Raw genomic sequence first — 22,135 nt, forward strand, 5'->3', positions numbered from 1 at the left:
TCACAATAACCCTACAGATTACAGACGTGCTACTGTTAGTACCAAGCCCCCGACCCCCTTTTTCCAAGTGAGAGAACCGAAGCCCAGCGATGTTGGACACAGAGATGTTAGCAGCAAATGCCAGGCCTCGGACAGGCAAACTGGCACAAATGCACAGGCACTGACCAGAGCCCCATCCTGCCTCTTGCTGATGCAGACACAGCCATCAAAGGAATGACAGCCGGAGGCCCCGCCCCCCACCTCAGGGAGGGTGATGCCCTGGCTGATTTCCTCCATCTCTGTCTGGCTTCTACTCAGAATGTGTCAGGAGAGTTTTAGTAGCTAAAATGGCCACCTTCTCCCCCTCCCCACTCAGCACCTCTGTGTCCGCAGTCCTTTAGGCTCTGGTTTCTCACAGTGTGGTTGGAGCATCCCTTGGCAGCTTGTTAGCCTGGACAAAGAAATTCTGAATCAGCATCTGCTGGTTCACCAGATCCCTGGGGGATTCCACAGCTGGTTACAAAAATTACTGGAGGATTAAAATTGGAAGTGTCCCAATTTTGAACACATTGATGCCATGGCCACAAACTGCCCATGTGTTGGACGCCTGAAGATTTTTGTCCCATCGCTAGCACCCAGCCAGCTCCAAGCACAACTCTCACGTGTGAAATTGGAGAGTGAGCTCACTGAAGTTCATGACCGACCAGCTAGGCAGGAGGGCCTGGGCTCACAGCCAACACCCCATGCAGAGTTTGGGGAGCTTTCATGAGCATCAAAGCATCCAGCTGGAAGCTGCCCAAGCACGTTTGTGGCGGCTGAGGAAAGGGAGCTTGCATTTCCTGATCCTACTTGGCCAAAATGTTCCCAAGTCAGGAGACAGACAGCATCTAGGTTATTCCCTCTCATTGCCAGGCCTGGCCAAGCCCTCAAATTCAAGGATGAAATTCATGTGGTTCCTGCTATCCAGAAACTTCTACTCTTAATGGCTTTAAATATGAAGACCTTCCATGCTGGGAATAGACTACAACAGTTCACATGTATGGAGCATGGGGATGGGGGAGGGGAGTTGATCCCTACACTTCCCACCAACTCTGATGACAGGAAGGAAGAAATAAAGGCCCTGAAGTATTCCCACCTTCTGAGAGGGGCAGAAGGCAAACTAAAACTTCCCTCCCAATATACAGCTAAAAAATAGTTCAAAGAAAAAAGCCACTTCCATAGAGACAAAAACAGCCTCTAAGGACATAACCAAAGGTATTTTTTGCAGTGACAGTCCCTTACGTTAGCATTAATGTAAAATCAGCCCCATTTAAACAGGTATCTTGGTCCAGCTTGCTAGAATTGTGTAAGGCAGAGCTGAGGTGAAAACCTTATGCCTAAAAAGGGTAACTCTCTTCTAGTCAGCAAGCCCTTTCCCCTGCAGCACCATGAACCTAATTTTCAGTAAGAAATAAGGCAAGGATTTCTTTGGCAACAAATCTGTCCCACACACTCAGGTTGAAAGCACTTCCCCTTCACCCCTGACAAAGCTCCGTTCTCTGGGGAGTCATCACCCACTTGCGCATATGGATACACATGGATTCCAGACAAGGAATAAAGTTCTGGTTTTGCCCTCTGATTTTCTTTAAAAAATTAGTGCTTGCTTCTGGCTTGTTTCAGATCTCTATTATCTTTACTGCACACCTGCCCTCTTGTCCCATAACCTCAAGCCCATGAATCACATAATGTCTTGTAAATAAGCTGGAGAAATAAGCACAGGCTTGTATAATTAGGAGGACACAATAGCTAATAGAATGCCAGTACTCAAAGAGTGGTGATTAATAAATTGATGCTGATGCAGAGGGAGTTTCCTAATAGCATTCACAGAATTCAATTCCTTGGTTCTTCCTATTCAACACTTTTATCAATGACTTGGATGAAAATAAATACTGCTAGCTTATCAGATTTTCTGATGACACCCAATTGAGAAAGATGGAAATATGTCAGATGACATAGTTGGGATCCAAAAAGATTTCAGCAGCCTTGAGTAATGGACCATATCCTACAGGATGAAACATAACGGAGCCAGCTGGAAGCTTCTTCCCCTGGATCCTCAACACCAACTGTGCAAAAATAAGGTAATAGACTTGGCTACACAAAGCTGAAAATGAAAAGGCTTGGCGGTTTAGCCAGAGGGAAGAACCATGTGAATATCCATGTGTCCCTGTATCCCAAAGTGTCTTTCCGATCTAATGCCATCACCTTTAAAAGGGGGACAAATGTGTCTGTAACCAGGACAGCAGTGAAGTTGCACTGAGGTCCCACCTGTGCAGAAGCTCAGTGTGGTGCCTGGCACAGAGGAATTGCCCATCAATGATAGGTGTTAGGGAGTAGTATTATTATGTACATCACCATTAGAAGAGTCATAACCACAATAGAGGTGACCCCAGTCCTGATCAACAGCCTTTAGATGCATGATAGCTGTCACCAGACTGGAAAGGATGTGGAGGAGGCATGAGTTCTGAAGGTAAGAAATAGAAGCAAAGGGTAGGGTTATCAGAAGCCCGACATGGGGCAGGTGCCAAACTACCCTGAGCTGGTTCGGACTATTTCCCTGCCCAACAGGAACCAAAAGGACATTTGGTCAGAAGGTTCTGGAGGGAATTCCAGGACTGGGTGACTTTGACAGGCCCTATGTTCACGGACTTGATGGGGTGAGGAGAAAGACCTAGAGAGGTGCTCCCTAGCTCCAGGTCACACAGCCAGGAGACAGCAAAGCTGGAAAGAATCCTCTCTTCCAATCTGCCCTCTAGAATGTGTCCCACTCTGCCAGGTAGCATATGTGATGATTTGGGTGGAACTTGGATAAATAGGTTTACATTTCAGTAGATAAGCTATATCTCAGCCTCTCAGCCTTGTTAGAAAAAAAATATCTCCCTAGCAATAAAACCATGTTTTCTCAGGTATTAATTCTCATGATAAAGGTTAAAGTATAAAAGTGAGTCAAGGTGATGAAAAGCATTAAGGGAATAATAGTACATGTGGCTCCCAGACATGGCAAAAATCTCCAGGGAGGGAGGTTAACAGCTGCAATTACAACAGGGTTACGTTGCTCTGTGCTTCTTGTCTAATACTCAGCTCAGATGATCTTTTCCCTATCCTATAGTGAGACCACATCTCTTTCAAATAATAGCTAACGCCCTCTTTCCTCAGACACATTTTAAGCTGATTGGTGTAAAGATTAACCCACGCCCCCCCCTCAAGTGACCAGGGTACCTATCGTGGTGATTTACATACAATGTTACTGTCTCTAAGCTCTCCATTTCATGCTCTGGTTTTTTGCATTTTCACTTTCCTGGTGTCCCCTGCCCCAACTCCAGCACACAATGTTCATACACACTGGTGCCTGCACACATGGACACACACCTCATTGGCAACCTTCCGCCAATCAGAACAAGGCTGCCTTGACAATATAGCAGAGTTAATAAGCTTTCCCTACGGACCCTCAAAAGATTTTCTTCACCTTCTCCTAATGCGCCAAATTCCTAAAGGGAGTGTGTTGGGAGCAGAAGAACAGAGGGAAAGAAATGTGTGTCCAAGAGCTGCTGTTTTAGTTACATTACCTAAAGTAATCCTTGTCCTATCCCTCTGAGTCAGACTTTATTCCCACTTCCAGATGAGAAAACTAAGGTTATATCACCTGAGGGTGTTTTGCAGGGATTTCATCCTGGATATGTCAGGCACCATGGCCTTGCCCTCCAATGAGAAGAGAGGCTAAAGGTGCAGAAGTCCCAGGAAGGGAAATTCTCAATGGATTTACATTCATAAGTGACAAATGCAGATGCTTTCCTGAGAATAGAGGAGAGTATAGATAGTAATGAGGATGGGAGTGCAGCCTCCAGGAGTCTTAGCTGGTCTAGAAAGATGTGGTGGCTCAAATGCAGGCATCTGAGGCAGAGAGGGGGCGGGCAAACAGACTTCCTCCATCACTCCACAGGAGACCAGCCCTCTGACAAGCCTCTCTCCTCTCTACACCAGAGAACCTGGGATCAGACTTCTGCTCCCTTGCCTATTAGTAATGTGACTATGGGAAAGTGACCTAAACTCTCCGGGCCTCAGGTTTTCATCTGTTCAGTGGGGGGATGTTAATGGCTACCTACCTTGTAGGGTTGCCAGGAGGATTCCGTGTAATAGCACAATGTTCTTAGCACAGTTTTTGCCAACTAGTAAGCCCTCAGTGCATGCAGATGTTATTGATGTTATTATGATGATACCTTTGTTACAGATTCAATAAAACCTGCCTCAACTAATTGGTGGGACGGTTAAATGAGCAAAAATATGTGGAAATGATTCAGGTGGTGAATGGTATAAAATTATTGAGCCATAATTCCCTAGACTCCTGCTAAATTAGAGGGCACTGGATAGAGGAAATGACTTGTCACCCATATTTCTGCCCAATGAAGAAAACCCTCGACATCCCAAAGCATCTCTGAAATGAACCCCCATAACTACAAAGAACCTGCACAACTGCAAACACCATAAAAGTCTACAGCTGCCTGAGCTCAGAAAGCAGACAATGCATAGGAGATGCAGATAAGACCCCAGCATCCTTCTGGTTGAAGGGTAAGAGACACAGCACCACCTACTATGGACTGGGGCCCGAGGCAAGCCAGACTGCAGGAGACACAGCTTGAGCAACACTGGGTATTTTGCCCTTTGAACAAGGACTAATTCAGACATTAAAGGTGAGGGGTCTGAATCAATATAGCCATCTCAGCCACCACCAGACTTGGTGACAAGAGGAGCACAGGACATGACATAGGGGAGGAGAAAAACCATCTCCAGGCAGCACCAAAATCAAGACTGTTCCCCCAGGTACACTGTGAGGAGAAACTACCCTTTGAAATGGAGAAAAATTGAATCTACTCAATTCTCTATGCAGTGTGTTATATTCAGCTATGTCTTTAAAATTGTGTATTATTCTCAAATGACAGTGAATTTGACCATTTTTCACCAACCCATAAACACTCAGAGAATTATTCAAATATTATTATATCTGGACCGTTTCTTATCTAGCTATTAGAGTCTGGGAACCAGAGCTGAAAAAAACAGGGGAAAAACCATCCTTGCTGAAAATGTCTGGCATAAATTTGGAGCTTATAATAAGATGGTTTTCCTTGGCATTGAGAGAACATTCTTGACCACTCCTCCACCAATTTCATTATCAGAATCTTTAGTCCTATCTGTCCAAGCCTGAGACACTCATCACTCTGCCTTTTCTCAGCTATAAACCCTGATCCACTAAAAGGCATTCAGGTGATAACTGAATTCTCCATCCAGCACTGTCTTAGAATATTCTTCCCTTCCTTTTTTTTCTTTTTTTTTTTGTCTTTTTATCTTTTTCTAGGGCTGCACCCCACAGCACATGGAGGTTCCCAGGCTAGGGGTCTAATCGGAGCTGTAGCCACTGGCCCCAGCCCCAGCCCCAGACACAGCCACGCGGGATCTGAGCCACAAATGCAATCTACACCACAGCTTATGGCAATGCCGGATCCTTAACCCACTGAGCAAGGCCAGAAATTCAAACCCACGTCCTCATCGATGCTAGTTGGGTTCATTAACCACTGAGCCATGACAGGAACTCCTTCCCTTCTTTCTGTGTGAAACAGAATCCAGGTCCTTCAGGATGAATTGGGGCCGGGGGAGGGAGGAATGCAAAAGCTGGGCCTTTCTAGAACAGTGAAGGGGGCCGAAGTGGCAGCTGATTTATCCTCCTTCTCTTAATATTGCTGGTCCTGCCCTCACTCCCAAGTACCCCCCCTTTGCTATTTGGTGTGGAGTGATAAGGATTATAATTACAATCAGGAGGAGCTAACCCAGGAAGGTGACTATATAATATTTTGCTTCCACAAGGAGTTTCTTGTGAACCAAGTAAAGCATTGCTTTGCAATGTATTCTTTTTTAGACAGGCTCTTAAAACTTGTTTTTATGTAGAGTATATTTTCTGTTAGAAAATAATAAGAAGCATTTTTGAAATCTTCCAAAGTTTTCTCAGACTTTTCTTAAGTTATTCTAGAACTCTAAAGGATTGTTATTGCCACAAAAAGGATCATTTGTTCTAGAAGCAAATAGATGGTAGTTCAATTGAGTTATTTCTATTAAAGAATATCAGAAGGACAGTTGGCTCTATAATAGCCCCTATTGTTTATTTTTTACTTCATTAATTTCTGTTCTTTATAATGTCTTTCATTATACTTACACTGATTGTATTTTTCTAGCTTCTTAATGTGGAAACTCAGATCACCGCCTTTAATTTTTTTTCTTCTTTGCTTATAGAAGCATAGAAAGGTATAAATCTCCCTCTAGGTACTGCTTTAGCTGCTTCCCATAAATTTCCATGTATTCATTATCATTCAGTTCAAAATATTTCTAGTATTTGACATATGAGTTAGTTAGATGTGTTGTTTAATATACAAATATTGGAACTTCACCAGAGTTTCTACTGTTGTAAATTTAGTTTCTAGTTAATTCCATTATAGACAGAGAAGGTATTCTAAAAGGTTATAAATTTTCAGTCTTTTCAATTTTTTTTCAAATTTACTAACACAATTTTGACCCGGTGTTTGGTCTATCTTGAAAAAAATTCTATGTGTTTATGTAAAGAATGTCTATTCTGTAGTTGTTGGATACAGCATATTCTAAATGTCAATTAGGTCAAGGTATAGTATTGCTCAGATATTCTATATACTATGAATAGAGATTTATCTTTGTTCTGTAAACTTTGGCTACATGTATTTTTAAGTTCTGTTATTAGGCAAATACACATTTATGATTGTCCTCTTGATAAGTGTATGCTTTTATCATAATGAAATGTCCCTCTATGTTTGGAAATACTCTCTCAAAGACTATTTTGTCTCATATCAATGTAGTTACTCCCATACTGTCTTAGAATAGTTATTCCTGCACTGTACTCCTGCACTGCATTCTTTAAGTAAATGATAGCTTTTTTATGCTATTGTTTACTTGTTACATCTTTTTTTCATCCTTTATTTTTAATTCATCTGTATTCTACACTTAACATTACCTCTTGTAGAAAAAAATATACTTTTTTGTTTTTTGTTGTTCAATATGACAATCGCTGCCTTTTAATTTGGTATTACAAAATTTTATTTACATTTAATGTAGTTATTGATATGGTTGGTTTTTTTCATTGTGCCATTGTTTTTCTCTTTGTCTCATTCTTCCCCTCTCCTTTTCTGCATTCTTTTGGGATAATCAAATAATTTTTTAGGATTCCATTTTAATTGTGATTGGCTTTTTCAGCTCTACCTCTGTGCACTGTATTTTAGTGCTTGCTCAAAGAACTATTTTATGCATCCTTGACCTATCACAGTCTAGTTAGAGTTTATATAGTACCACTTCATGTAAAATATGATAACAATATAGCAGAATAGCTCCATTTGCCTTCCACTACTTATGCTTTTGATATTGTTGTTATAACTAGTACCTTATGAAACCCACACAGTGTTATGCTTAAGATAGTCATGTATATGTCTATTAAAGAAATTATGGGAGTTCCCGTCGTGGCGCAGTGGTTAACGAATCCAACTAGGAACCATGAGGTTGTGGGTTCGGTCCCTGCCCTTGCTCAGTGGGTTAGCGATCCAGCGTTGCCGTGAGCTGTGGTGTAGGTTGCAGACGCGGCTCGGATCCCACGTTGCTGTGGCTCTGGCGTAGGCCGGTGGCTACAGCTCCAATTGGACCCCTAGCCTGGGAACCTCCATAAGCCACGGGCGCGGCCCAAGAAATGGAAAAAAAAAAAAAAAAAAAGAAATTATGAAAAGATAAAGCATATAGCCTTCTATAATTTCCCATGCACTTACTATTCCCAGTGCTTATTATTCCTTCCTACCAATATGGTTTTATTTCAGTTATCATATTCCTTCAGTTTGAAAAAATTTCTTCAGCATTTCTGAAGTTGTAACCTATTGGCAACACTCTTTGTTTTCACTTATCGGAAAATGTACTTATTTTTCTATCATTATTGAAGAAATGTGGAATTCTGGCATACTTGACTGATGGTTTTTCTTTTTTCTTTCAGCCCTTTATGGACATCATTCAGTGTTCTTGCCTCCTCTCTTTTTAAAGAAAAGTTAGTCATCATCTGTATCAATGTTCCCAGTCTGTAATATGTCATTTTTCTTTGGCTGCTTTCAAAGAATTCTTCTTTCTCTTTGATTTTTGGCAGATTTACAATGTAATACCTAAATACAGCTTCCTTTGTATGTACATCCTGCTTGATTTCTTTGAGTTCCTTAAATCTGTAAGTTCATGTTTTCCACCTAGTTTTGGACACTTTTGGCTTTTTTTTTTTTTCCAGATATTGTTTCTTTCTTTCTTCTTTCTACTCTCCAGCATGGATTCCAATCAAATAGATCTTAGATTACTTAAAGTGGTACTACAATTTCCTGAGACTCCATTTTTTCCTCTGTTCTTCACATTAAGTGGTTTCTATTAATTTTCCAAGTTCACTTGCCTGTCATTTTTAAATTTCAAGTGTTTTAATATTAGAGTTTATAGAACCCATCAGGTTCTTTATACTTTTCATTTCTCTACTATTGCCTATCTGTTTATTCATTACAACCATGTTTTTCTTTAATTTCTTGAGCACATTTAAAATAAAATCTTTGAAGTCCTAGTCAGCTAATCCAGTATCTCAGAGTTAGTTTTTATTGACTGCTTTTTCTCTTGGCTATGGAATACATTTTCCAGTTTCTATATATGTTTAGTAATGCTTTATTGATTGCAAGACATTCTAATCGATGTATTGTGGAGATTATATATTCTTCTACAAGAAGGACACTTGGAAAACACATGTTCCACTTTTTTGCCTTTAAAAATTTTTAAAGGGAATCCATGGGAAAGAAGAATTTACTCAATGCACACGGATAGTCATTGCCAACTGAAATGACAGCCAAATCCCCTGAGCAGAGGCTGGTGTCTTCCCAATTTTTTAACTTGAAACTGCATTGTTTTTCCAATACTTTTTCTACATTTTTTCCTTGGGAATAACATTTTCTCCTCTTAAATGTGTGTTAATCCCTTTGTTGATTTCTGTGCCTGAAAAATCACTCACCCATTCTTCTAGATCTTGAGATACTGTTACTGCTGCTAATAACATCTGTCATCCTTGAGCACCTACTATTTGTCAAGTATTGTGCTTACACTACTATGTGCCAGCCACTGTGCAAGAGTTTTACTTATTTCCTACTAAACCATCTCGTCTTTGGGCAGCTTACCCTAACAACATTCTGTCTGCTGGCAAAATTAAATACTCCCTTTTCTGTTTCTCCAGAACACGTACATATTTAACATGGTACTGATGATAATATTAACAGTAATTAGTTTGTGTGGACACCTGTGCCATTAGGCTTAAAGACTTCCAGTGGCCAGGGAAGCCCTCTATATCCATAATACCCAGCACAGTGCCAGGCGTGTATAGTTGGCAGAAAATATTTAGTTCCCATAGCCTCTGATGAAGGAGAGAGCCCACCTTTGGGCTAGCTACAGGCCAGTATTCCAGCCTTGTCAGCAAGTGGCAGCTCAAAGGTCACTATATCCTTGGCCCAATGAGGTGGAGAGCCAACTCTCTGCTCAGCATCCATTTGAGGCTTTGTTGCCATGGACACCTGACGAAGTTCTTCATGGCATACTAAGATAATCCCCATCCTCCTGCCCAATCCGGTCCCATCAGTGGCCAGACCTGGAGTGCTGACAGGTGTGGAATGTTCATCAGGCACTTGCATCTGGGCCAGCCCAGAGGCTTGTGGCTTCTAGGCCCCAAAGCTTAAGTATCAGGTCACACACATGCTGGAACCAAGGGCTCCTAAGGTAAAGCTTTCCGGAGTGGGGTGGGGGAGAAATAGAGATATCAGCCATCAAGGCCACCAGTCCAGATGCTTCCTTCTGCTTCAATGAAGGCTCAGGAGACTGCAAGCCAAGACTATAAGAACTAAATGCCAAACTGGACAGGGGAATGGCTTTAGTGGGGAGGGGTTATGAGGACGAGGCCATGCTGCAGCTTGTGACACATTCATTCAGCCGTTTACTCCACTAACATGTATTCATCCTAGTTCTACAGTCAGAAACATACCATAACATGATAGCTAGGGGCAAAATCTCCAGAATAAGACAATTTAGATTCACATGCTGGTTCAGCCAAGTCTAGTTGCAAGACTTAACAAGTTATATAAATTTTCCATACCTCAGTTTCCCATTATTAAGACAGTGATAGTAACACAAAGGGTTGCAAAGACCAAATGAGTAATGCGTTTACATTTTCAGGTCAGTGTCTGACATATAATAAATGCTTAATAGGTGTTAGTTATTATCAGGCCCTGAGATGGCATCAAATTGATTAAGGTGAAAAACTATATTAAAGATTTTTAAGTTCCTGCCTCAAAGATCTCTTAGGTTAGTGGGAGAGATGGACCTCCATACAAGCTTTTCCAGTGTGATGTGACCATGCAGCTACCTAGTGGGAGCCCCCCAGAGAAAGCAACCTCTCCTGCTTGGAGAAGTTGAGGAAAGTTTCCCCAAAGAATACGGTCCTAGCACTGGACATCAGAGAGCTTCCAGGTTGAAGAGAGCAGAGGGTCATTCTAGGCAGAAGAGTATGTGAAAGGTCTATCTGTGTAAGGGAATTTAGGATTTGGTATACAAGTGATTTAGGGGTTGGTATACAAGTGATAGAGACCTCACCATGAAGCTGTCAAGACAAGCCAGGCCAAATAAAATAGCTTTGATTCCCAAAATGTGAGATGAGATCCAAGTGAAAGTCTGTGAGCAGAGAAGGGACGGGACATCATTTTCATGTTTGAAGTTCTTCTCCCTCCATGGAAATGTGAGCTTTCTCCTATTGCACATGCAGTGAAGGATGGAAAATTCATGTCCCCCTTATCAGTCATTCACAGCCTAGTGTGAATGAGAGAAGGCCTGATGCAGGGCTTCAGCAGGAGAATTTACAGTTTACTAAAGAAGAATTAAAATCCAGGGTATTATCTAGGAGATGAAGGAAGTCTTTTGAGTTTCCAGGGATCTTCCCAAATCCCCTTTATCTTCTATACAGATTGTGCCTAATAAGGTCACTACAATGAAAGGGTCTCTTTATCAGTTAAACAATTGATCAACAACTTCTGATAGAGCTAACTTGGGATACCCATTACTTTGTGAACATATTCGAGACTCTGAAGTTCCCTTTTGAGACATTATGACCAAGACTTTCACTGAGCTATCTGCACTTGCAGTAGTTCAAAGCCATAATACTATTATTCACAGCCTGATTGCCTGTAAGTAGGGAACAAGCGCCATGTATATATGCCCAGGAGTGGAATAGCTGGGTCACATGATAGTTCTATGTATAGTTTTCTGAGGTACTTCTATGCTGTTTTCCACAGTGATTTTACGAATTTACATTCCCACCAATAGTGAAGGTGGGTGCCCTTTTCTCCACACCCTCTCCAGCATTTGTTATTTGTAGATCTATTAATGATGGCCATTCTGACTGGTATGAGGTGGTATCTCATCGTAGTTTTGATTTGCATTTCTCCAATAATTAGTGACATTGAGCATTTTATCATGTGCCTATTGGTCATCTGCATGTCTTCTTTGGAGAAATGTCTATTCAGGTCTTCTGGCCATTTTTCAATTGGGTTGTTGGGTTTTTTTTTTTGCCATTGAATTGTATAAGTTGTTTGTATATTTTAGAGATTAAGCCTTTGTCAGTTGAATCAATTAAAACTATTTTCAGGAGTTCCCATCCTGGTGCAGTGGGTTAAGGATCTGGCATTGCCATGAGCTGTGGTGTAGGTCACAGACGCGGCTCGGATCTGGCATTGCTATAGGCAGTGATAGCTCCAATTAGACCCCTAGCCTGGGAACTTCCATATGCCACAAGTGTGGCCCTAAAAAGACAAAACACCAAAAAAAAAAAAAAAAAAAAAAAAAAAAAAAAAAAAAAAAAAAAAACTATTTTCTCCCATTCTGTAGTTTGTCTTTTTTTTTTTTTTTTAAATGGCTTCCTTTGCTGTGCAAAAGCTTGTCAGTTTGATTAGTTTCCATTGGTTTATTTTTGTTTTTATTTCTGTTGCCCCGGGAGACTGACCTAAGAAAACATTTGTACAGTTGATGTCAGAGAATGTTTCGCTGACATAAAACCTCTTCCAGGAGTTTTATGGTGTCTTGTCTTACATTTAAGTCTTTAAGCCATCTCGAGTTTATTTTTGTGCATGGCCTGAGGGTGTGTTCTAGTTTCACTCAAGAGCCAAGGAAATGACAAAATCCCTTGACCTCCTTCTTAGTTTTACCCATCCCTCATCCATGGAAATTTGTCTAACCCACTTCCTTTCCCATACTGATAAATGATGATCTGATGTTAGCCATGAAAACCATGGTGACCAGTTGGCATGACTAAATTCAGTTATGAGTAACCTCAGAGAAGGATTTTAGATGTAAGTCCTCTATCATCTGTCAGCTATAGCAACAAAAGATGTCGATTCATTTTAGAGAATTATTCATCACCTGAAAGAGGTGAAAATATTTAAAAGGTAAGGAGAACCAACCCTCAATAATCTTGACATAACTTCAGATGTCCTTTTAAGGTGATGTGGAAGTTGATATTGCCTAACCCCTGAGAATACTTGGGAGTAGACTCCATAAGGAAATGAAAGGACAGACTCTAAGATCCCCACTCCCTCCAGGATCCTCACACCTCCTGATGATCACACCTTTATGTAATAAATCCTCTTCTCTTGAATGTGGGCAGGACCTAGAACTTGCTTCTAACTAATGGAACATGACAGAGTGGTAAGATGGAGCTCCCACAATCGTGTTATATTCCATGACTCCACTTTGCTGGCAGGTTAGCTATGGAGACTCTCTGTGATGGCCTGAGGAAGTAAGTGGTCAAGTTGGAAAAGCCGTGTGACAAGTAACTGTGGGCGGCCTCCAGCAGATAGCCAGCAAGAAGCAGAGCCCTCTGTTACATAGCCACAAGCCTGAATCCAGCCCCTCCAGCCCCCACCCTCTTCACCACTATGCTGGCAGACTGAGGAGGATTAAACTGAAGTCTGTGGAGGAAACCATGGCTGTGAACAGACCATCCTAGCCCAGCTGGTCTCCCATCTGTCCTTCAGCCCCATCCCTGCCCCGACCCCTCCAGCAATCTACTCCCCTGCACATGAATCCAGGGGAAATGATGCACTTGCCTGCCCATCACTCATACCAACAAAAGAGAAAAACCACAATGTCTGATCTGGCTGGTGGAAACCAATTCTCATTACAGTGATTTACATGAATGGGAGCTCAAATTTGCATACCATTAAGTGTTTAAGGTTAAACTTGTACAAGTTTTTCTTTTATTTCAGCCTTAAATTCTTCATGGAAGCTGAGCCTCCATAGTTTTCTGCCCCAAGTAACAGAGCTTTAAAACAAAAATGCAAAGATCTGCCACATCCAGTGGATTTCTTTAGATTCACTCCTTTTAGGGAAGGAAGCTGCCCAGTTACACTTGGGAAGCACCCTCAACCCCAAGATGGCAGCGTCGATACTCACATAGACATATATTTGAATAAGAAATAGAATTTTAATGATAAGCTCGAAGAAGTTTGCATTAATACCTGAAACCCCCTGCCAGTGCTGGAAGAATGGTGACTTTGGAGTCTGTTATTTCCCACGAGTCAAGAGAATTTGATGTGCTCTTTAAGATGGAAAGAAAGCCTGCCTGTGGGATTAGTCCACACCTGTCCACTGGACTTTGAGTGCCAGAACCTGGATGGGTGTGTTCCATCGGCTGGCCCCTATAAAATCTAATAACAGGGCTTGACATAAGGACCAAGAGTGGCCCAGAGTATCTCCTCACCCTCTAAAATGATCGGGAAAAGCAAGGTTGATGAGCCACGCTAGCACACAGTGTCTTGATGTGATTAATCCATCTCAGGAAAGTGACTTTAAGAGCCAATTAAAGGCAGCTTGTAGGAGCTATTTTGCACTGTCTCTTTATTCTGTTTCTGGCAACAATTGTACCTGTCAGGAAAGCTGTAAGAAACTATCCATTTCTGCAGCATGAATTTTCAGAGGAAAATAAGAAGCGCCGCTGCCCTGGGAGGGATTAGTTGTCCCCTCCAGGGGGCAAATTCCTACCCCCACAGCAAGATGGAGGCCTTGGCATCCATGTGGCTTCCAGCTCCAGGTAAGGACTTCCTGGGTCTTACTCTCCCCTCCCCACTTTTGCTCAGAACACAAAAGCCACCAGCTCTAAGTTCAGATGAAGCAAATACTTCGCAGATGAAGAAAATACTTTCCATTCTGCAGGAAAATCTCCTCTTATCACAAGGAACAGAAAAGAGGAAGAAGAGAAGAAATGTTTCCTATATAGGAAATGAAATTACTTCCCTGGTTGCAAATGGCAAACAGAGGCAAATGAGCAGAACGGGTGCTGGCTTCAAGTCAAGGACTTGACTTAGCTGTCATCGACTCTTGTATCCAAGTAGGTAACAAAGCATACTCATAGCAGAAAAATCCAAACTCATTAACCTTCCCACTTAAAGGCTTCCCCCCAAAACAGAGGCTGCCCCAGTGTAAATCACTGTGGAAAGAATTAACTAATTTGAGGGAAAAGAGTGGCTCCCAGTGGCCACCCCTGAGGCAAGGCAAGTTGTCAGCAGAAGAAAATAAACTCTTGGACTAGGTGGACCCTCTCGGATCCCTAGGTTACTACTACTTAGCAGTGAGCCAGTAGCTCGAATGTCATACAAAAGGGAAAGGGCTGGCTCAGCCAGGGGCTCAGGTTCTGTCACTCCAGCCTGGATAGAGTTACAAGCTTGTTGCAATGCCCACTGACCTTTGGTGGGGACACACACCATCAGTTCACCTCTACAACGGCCCAAGGCTATGTGGAGTGGCCAGGGACAGACAGAGGCAAAGCCAAGATGTTGAGACACTAGTTCTGAAGGCCCCTAAATTGTCCTTCTTGGAATGGCAGGCATTTCCCAAAGCAGAGATGGCACCACTGGTGCCATGATCTGGTTCGGGATTCTGGAGACCTGCGTAGCCCATTTGGCCTAGCTAAACCAACACACCTATCTCTGACCGTTCAGCCCCATTGCCTTCCCTGGGAAATATGCACAATCCACCTGGGCCTTAAGAACCTTAAGAAGGTCCTGTCTCAACCCCAGGCTGCCCTTGCCAGCTCTTCTTGCAAAGACTCTGACCCCAGCAGACCTGTATGTGCTCACTCCACCAATCGCTTGCCCAAAGCCACATCACAAAGGTCTCCATCCTCACTGGCACATACACATGCCCAGACACACACACTCCATCTCCTCTACTTCAGCAAAGTTCCATCAGAAACCAGCCAAAGATCTACCTCTCATATAAAGCAATCCCAGAGCCCCCTCTGGGAAAGAGACCATAGTTTCACCTCTGCAGCATCAGAAGTGTGCCTTGTCTCCATTATACTATTCACCAACAATCACCCAAACCAGCCTGGACCAGGCTTAGCATCGTGAACAAGACCATACTCATCTGTGCATCTCCTGTGCTAATTCGGGACCTGAAACAAACAGATGCTCAGGAGATGTATGTGGAAGAAAAGAAGAAAGGATGGAGGCGGGAGGGAGGCAGAAGACTTACTTTTACATGAAGGTTAGCTGGCTTCCTTAGGTTGCTACAGACAGATAAAAGAGAAAGGAAAGAAAAGAACCAACGCTTATTAAATATATGTGTGTATCTGGTATGAGTCTAAGCACTTTCTTTTATTTCCCTCATTATATTTTATATATTGAAAAAAAAACCTTAGGCTCAGAACAATTAAGCAACTTTCCCAGGGGCACACAGTTAATAAGGCTCAGAACTGTAATTCAGAACCCAGCCCATCTGATTGTGGAATGTTCTCTTATAATATTGCCTTCTTAGGCTCATAAAATATTAGGATCAAAATGGACCTTCAAGATAATCTAGTCTGAACCATCTGAGGCCCAGAGAGGGTAAGTCATTTGTCACAGGTCACCCAGCTGGTCCATGGCAGAACCAAGAACATGTTTTACCTAATTCCCATTCCAGTGCTTTTGGCATCACCCCCAGCCTCTCAGAAGAGCCATAAGTATGTGTGACACTATCCTATCAAATCTTGTCATTGAGAAACAGAACAAAATATTTGGGAGAGAAGGCAAGCACATTCTGCCTCCCCAGTGCAGTGTGGCTGTATAAATAAATACACGTGGGAACCACATGATGGAGGTAGCCAGATCCATGGACCACCAGCTGCCCCCCAACATCCCTTGGAGGAGGTCTGTTTCTGGAGGAGCAGGAACGCTTGGGCAAGCTTCTGTGAAGCCTGTCAAAACCTGCCTCCAGGTTTTGAAAGAATTAAATGATGCCGGTAGTGGCACTGTCACTGCGTTCCTTGGGAAATTATCCAACCACTGACTCTGCTGCACCTTTCTCCACACCTCAGTAGCTTTACTGCCTGTAAGCATCTATCCATCATCCCATGAGGTGGGCTGTTTGGTTGGCAGCATCTTCAGAATGGGCAAGTGGCACTCTGAGAAGATAAGATACTCAGTTAATGACATAACTTTAGCGGCCAGGCAGGATCCACTGTCACAGCATTTGAGCCACTGGGCTTGGTCAAGAGTAGGTTTCTTCATTCATGTCTCCCTCATGGATGGTTTTTCTCCTCTTATCTTTGTTTTGGTTACTCCTTTCTGTCCTGTGTACCCTCTCCTTCAATCTCCTGGCTTATGGAACTCCTTCTAACCACAGGGTCCTCCCAAGCCTGCTGTCTTTCTCACTTGCTATCTCTTTTCCTTGTTATCCTCTCAAGATAAGGCATCACAGGTGAATGAGAAGAGCATTAGGCTCAGGCTCAGGAGAACCAGGGCCCCACACCAGCCTGGCCAGCCCTGTGCTGTGGTTTGAGTTCACCACACTGTCCTTTTCCACTTCAGAAGGCAACGGTGATATTTAAGGTCTCCCTCAATTGTGACATGTTGTGATTTGCTCCAGGCCATTCTGATGTGTCTACTTTCGGACCTCCAGCTCTGTATAGCATTGCTGTGCAATTTAATAATTCATCACACACTGTCTCCTTGCCCAAAAATTGTTTACTGTACCAGTATCATCTCCCTAATAAATATGGGACTGCTTAAAGACAAGACACTGAGCTTATGTTTCTGAATTCTTCTCTATGGCACTTCACCTAATGATGAGGAAGCATTGGGTGCTCAGAGGTGTCTGTCTATTAGTTAGTTGGTTGTGTTCGAGAAGGTCTTACCCTCAGTGGTCCCCCATCATTACCCTGTAGGACAGAAGAAGAGCAAGGTGTGTAGAAGAGAAAGAGTCAAGTTATCCCTTCCAGAATCTGACCAGAAAATAAGCCAGGCTAGACCCCACAAGGAAAGTTATGTACCCAGGTGTCCATGGCTTTGCCTGGGGGTAGACACACTGGACCCACAGGGGCAAGCTGGCTGACATCCAAGAAATGAGGCAGAAGGGCTGACAGGGTTAATGGATCAACAAGAAAAGGGAGCCAGAAGCAGAGTAACTAAAGGTACCACCAGCCTGGGCAACATGGCTGAAATTGGTTCAAGAGTTAACTCTGAAAGTCTGGCTCACCTTCCAGGTCATCCCCACTTCCAGCAGCAAGTTCTGCTTTGAGAGATACGAGGTTGGTACTCTGTGAGGAAAAACCAGGCACTGGAGGGGGTCCAGTCTGTGTTCTTCCTTTCTTCTACCCTGTGATTTTCCATCTCAAACAACTGTTCTGATTCCAGCCTTCATGGAAGGTTACCCTGGTGACACACATCCCCTCTGTAGCCATGGGTTTTCTTAAAGGATGGGATCTGAAGCCAGTCTATCTGAGCCCAAGTCTGTCTCTCCACTTACTGGCCTAACTAGGTGTATGACCTTGAACAAGATGCTTCACTTCTCTGAGGCTTGGCATCCTCACCTGTTCAGCCAGCATGATACACCCATGCCAATAGAATTGTTGTGAGGATTACATCAATCAGTATGTTCGAAGTCCTTAGAATGGCTCCTGACATGTAAGTATTATTGCGATTTTTGTCCAGTTTTAGCCAAATATTCTTCCCAAGTAGTTGAGCCTTCCCCCTCATCATGACTTCCCATTAAGGACAAATTTGGCTTCCTATCTGCAGAACATCTACCTAAACATTTTGGGTAGATGTTTTTCTCTTACAATTTGTCTCACCTTTAGAGTGAGAGGGAAATAAATTTAGCCTAAAATTATTTCATTTTGCAAATGATGGCTGCTAAGATTGTGATGCAGGTACTGTGCTGGGCTTCTGTGGAGTCCTCGGGGTTAGTGCATTTACAGTCTCATGAGGACACAGGCCAATGACAAAAATCCCTTTGGTACAGAATGTACCAGACCCCTGGCAGAGCTACAAACTGTTATGGATCCACCTAACAAGGAAGGAGGAGGATTCCTTAGAAGACAGACAACATTCTGTAAAGAGAAAGAAAATCCCACTCGCACTAACTTGAATGAAAAGGAACTTGCTATAAAGCTACTGAAGTATTTCACAAGCCTCCAAAGTGAGAAGAGAGTCAAGTTCATTCATTCATTCAACAGTTATGGAGTGCCTGCTGTGCAGCAGGCACTGAGAATATAGTAATGAACTATAGGGACAAAACCTTACCCCATCCTGGTGGAAGGAGACAGATAAATAAAATTAGTGAAGTTCCCTGATGGCCTAGTAGTTGAAGATTTGGTGTGATCACTGCCATGGCTCAGGTTCAGTCTGTGACCCTGGAACCACTGCATGCTATGGGTGTGGCCAAAAATAAACAAACAAACAAGATTAGTAAGATTAGGAGATGAGACCATGCAGCAGAGATGGACAAGTGTGTAGTTGAGCAGGGTGATGATGGAGAACTTCACCCAGAAAGTATTTTTTTCAGCAAAGTCTTGAGGGAGGTAAGGGAGTAAGCATTACTGCTGCCTAAGAACGTTCCTGTCAGAGGACCAGCCAGCACAAAGTCCAGTCCCAGGGACTGACCAGGCCTGCTTTGGGAACAGCCAGGAGGCAAGTGAGGCCCAGACCTGTGGCCAAGGGGACATCCATAGGAGACAAGGCCAGAGGCAAAGGGAGGCCAGTCGCTGGACGTCGACATCAGGGCAAGGAGTTTTGGCTTTGACTTTGAAGGAAAGGAAACCCTTTTGGAGGCTTTAAATCAGGTGTCCTATGATTAGATGTGGCATGTGAGAGAAGGGGAAAATCCAAGGATACTGCAGACTCATACCCAATTTATCCAACAGCTTTTGTATCATCTCCATTTAGATGTGGAAGAGTAGCACCCATTTACCACAGACATGGCAAGTCTCTTGATTCTTATCCACACACCTGACCTCTCCATTCTTCTCCATCTCAAAAACTGAAACTCCATTCTTCCCATTTCTCATCTAGACCCCACTCTTTCTCTCATAGTCACACTTAATTCAAATCCACCAGCACGTCTGTCTTCTCTACCTGAAAAGTCACAGACTCCAATTCTCTTTCACACCTGTGGCCTCCCTGCTTCTGCTCCTCCCTTCCCAAAGTTTACCCTCCATTCAACAGCTCAAATGATCCCTTTAAACCAACATCAGGCCATGCTCTTTCCACGTCACCCCATCTTACTCAGAGTAAAAGCTGAAGCCCACACTGTAGCCTCCAAGGCCCTGATGCTCCTGGTCCTAATTTTGCATCACTGTACCATGTGTTCACTCTGCTCCAGCCCCAAACACCTCCTCAGCCTTCCGTCAAGACACCATGAAAGTTGTCTTTGAGCTCTTCCACTTGCCCCTACTTCTGCCTGGAGCATCATCCCCCATAGATATGTACATCACAGGCTTCCTTATTTTTTTCAGGCTACTGCTCAAATATCCTATTAAAGAATCCTTCTCTGGACACTTTCCATAAAATAGCTCTTGTTCCAAGATTCATTATCACCTTTACTTAGCTTAAGTCTTCTCCATTGCACTTACCAACACCTGACAAGATCATTTATTGACTATTTGCTCCATTTGTAAGATCCATGAGGGCAAAAATGTTATTGCTTCTATTTTTTTATATTTCCATTGTCTACAATAAGACCTGGCCCAGAGTATTTACTCAGTATATGATTGTTCAATGGAAGGAAGGAGGGAGGGAGGGAAGGAAAGATGGATGAATGAGTAGGTGGGTGGGTGAATGGTAGATGGATGAATGAATGACTAGAACTGAAAATCTGAAAACCATCAGAAAAAAGATAGCCTCATTTTCTCTACACATAATCCTTTCCCTCCAACTTTGTTTCTCTCAGAAGACCAAATCACATTGACCTTGTTCATTCTGTTCTAGGTAGCTATGCCTTGATGGGAATGAACTCAGACTGTGTGTGCAGATTCTTTGGGTAGAGGGTGGGCAGGGAGGAAATGGGAAGACTTCCTAGCCTGGAAGCAATGCATAAAGAACTTGGCAAAGAATTCAGTAGAAGAGATGAACAGGGAATTCTGAAACAAATGGGACAATTCAAGAAAGTACAGAGGGGGAGGTTTGGAGAGAGAAACACTATGTGACTATAACAATAACCTAAGGTGTAGGGTGGTACTTCAGAGAAGGAAGGCTGGAACAAGTTGGTAAATTGAGACCAGGTCATAATGGCCAGATTACAAAATCGAACCTCATTCTGTAGACCTGAAGTTGCCATTATCATCAAAAGGGTGGATAATGCAAAGTTTAGTCACAGACATCTACAACCACATTACAAGGTTGTACATTCATAGACTTTGAGACCAGAGAGCCATGCTCCACTTCACAGGTTTACCCATACCATGTCTTGGCTATGCCAATGCCTCTTTCCATAGAGAGTATACAACAGAACCCTTCCTGGGAACAGAGCTTAAATCCAAGTAAATACCATGCAATAAACAGAAATGTAGACACCATCATGCACAGTAAAAGTAACATCATGGCGCAGCAGAAACGAATCCAACTAGGAAACATGAGATTGCAGGTTCAATCTCTGGCCTTGCTCAGTGGGTTAAGGATCTAGCGTTGCCATGAGCTGTCATGTAGCTTGCAGACACAGCTCAGATCCTGCATTGCTCTGGCTCTGGCGTAGGATGGCAGCTGTAGCTGTGATTAGACCCTTGGTCTGGGAACCTCCATATGCCACAAATGAGACCCTAAAAAGCAAAAAGACAAAAAAAAAATAAAAAAAGTAAACTCCTGCCTTCAATGTCTAAGTTGTCTTGTTGACATGGTAAGGTCTACACAGATGGAAAAATACAGCACCTATTCACAAGAGAACATAATCAGGAAGTAGATTGTGCAGTTTAGACCCTTCAAATCCAGTGGTCCACAAACCTGGCTGCACATTCCAATCACCTGGGTGATGCCTGATCCCATCCTTGGAATTTCTGATTGAGTTGGTTGGGCATGGGATGGTAGCATAGGAATTTTTAAAATGTCGACCCAAATATGCATCCAGGCTTGAGAACTACTATCACGATAGGAGACCTATGAAGGAAAGGGTTTTTATGGACAGGAGGCACCGAGGGGGAAATTGGGAGGTGATAGTTAAAGGGTAGAAAATTTCAGGTTTTAATTATGCAAGATAATTAAGTTCTGTAGATCTACTATATAGCATAGTGCCTAGAGCTGACAATACTGTATCCTACACTCAAGATTTGCCAACAAAGTAGATCTTAAGTGTTCTGACCACAAACACACAATAATGATATTGTTAAAGGGGATGAAATAAAACATTGATGGGTGATGGATATGTTTATGGCCTTGATATTGGTTGTGGTTTCAAAAGTGTATCGGTACCCCCAAACTCATTAAGATGTATGCATTGAACAAGTACAGCTTTTTACATATCAATCACACTTCAATATTTTTTTCATTGCTGTTCAATTAGGTATCAATGAAACAATCATAAATCATTGGGGGGAACTAAAATATGAGTCTCTGCCACATCCTCACCTGCTCCCTGGCCCCTGGCCTTGGCTCCAGAAACCTCTGCTCACACTTTGCCATGATGAGCTGGAGGTCCAGCTGCTGCCAACACAAATCCTGCAACCCCCTCATTCCAGAGCATGCATGGCAATTCAGGGATCCATCTATGACAC

At 42.9% G+C, this 22,135-nt stretch overlaps 1 protein-coding gene across 2 annotated transcripts in view; it reads right to left on the minus strand.

The window, feature by feature from the left end:
- AGBL1 (AGBL carboxypeptidase 1) overlaps positions 1-22,135 on the minus strand; it is a 1,231,135-nt gene that overhangs the window by 940,767 nt on the left and 268,233 nt on the right. The gene's annotated exons all lie outside the window — the stretch shown is intronic.

This window comes from Sus scrofa, chromosome 1 (genome assembly GCF_054392235.1).
Source record: "Sus scrofa isolate SSC_HxYL_T2T_F1_AM1 chromosome 1, Sscrofa_HxYL_maternal_Yorkshire_Landrace_v2.0, whole genome shotgun sequence".
Lineage (NCBI taxonomy): Eukaryota > Metazoa > Chordata > Mammalia > Artiodactyla > Suidae > Sus > Sus scrofa.